This window comes from Sinocyclocheilus grahami, unplaced genomic scaffold, assembly GCF_001515645.1.
Source record: "Sinocyclocheilus grahami isolate Dianchi unplaced genomic scaffold, SAMN03320097.WGS_v1.1 scaffold1062.1, whole genome shotgun sequence".
In the NCBI taxonomy this organism is placed as follows: domain Eukaryota; kingdom Metazoa; phylum Chordata; class Actinopteri; order Cypriniformes; family Cyprinidae; genus Sinocyclocheilus; species Sinocyclocheilus grahami.
Genome location: NW_015506241.1, coordinates 402,684 through 403,529, shown reverse-complemented (window position 1 = coordinate 403,529; position 846 = coordinate 402,684).

The following is an 846-nucleotide window of genomic DNA, read 5'->3' as shown; positions in this document are numbered from 1 at the left end:
TGATTATGATTATGATTATGATTATGATTATTTCAGAACGGTTTCTTTGCGATTCAGGGAGACCCGTATAAAGCCCTTGTTTGATCAAACATCAGCATTTAAGTCTCTCAAATTAAGAATCTAATCAATTAATGAAATCATTCTCATATAGGAGTGTCCAGTCCGTATAAAGTGAAGTGTTTCTGTTCCCTCGCTGTTATTTCCTCGGTGATGGAGAGCAACAGGTGCACCGGACAGCCGCACCGCGCGGCTCTGATTCTGGCCCGCGGCGGCAGTAAAGGAATCCCTCTGAAGAACATCAAGAGTCTGGCCGGTGTTCCTCTCATCGCGTGGGTTCTGAGAGCTGCCTTGGATTCAGAAGTCGTTGACAGGCAACTACAGTTTATTTGTTCTTTATCGTTTTAATATGATGGCTTTAATATGAGTTTGTAGTTAATTACTTTGACTTTTGTGTATGAAAAACTTAAGTGAAATGTTCATGAAAGGTCAGAAACGTATACTTATTCTAAATTAAATCTGTTTTTTTATTTTGTAGTTTTGTAAGTAAAATAGGCTACATATATAGAAAGCGGTTTTTAAGAAGAAAGAAAAGAAGAAGTCAAATCTCTGCTGTTATGTTTGGCAGCGTGTGGGTTTCCACAGATCATGATGAGATCGAGCGCGTCGCAAGAGTCTGGGGCGCAAAAGTTCATCGGCGCAGTCCTGAAGTTTCCAAAGACTCGTCCAGCTCACTGGAGACCATCCAGGAGTTCATCCGACTGAGACCCGGTGAGACACACCTGGAGGCATTTTTATGCCTCTCAAACATAGGAAAAATTAGATGAACATTACAAACCATGAAGTGAT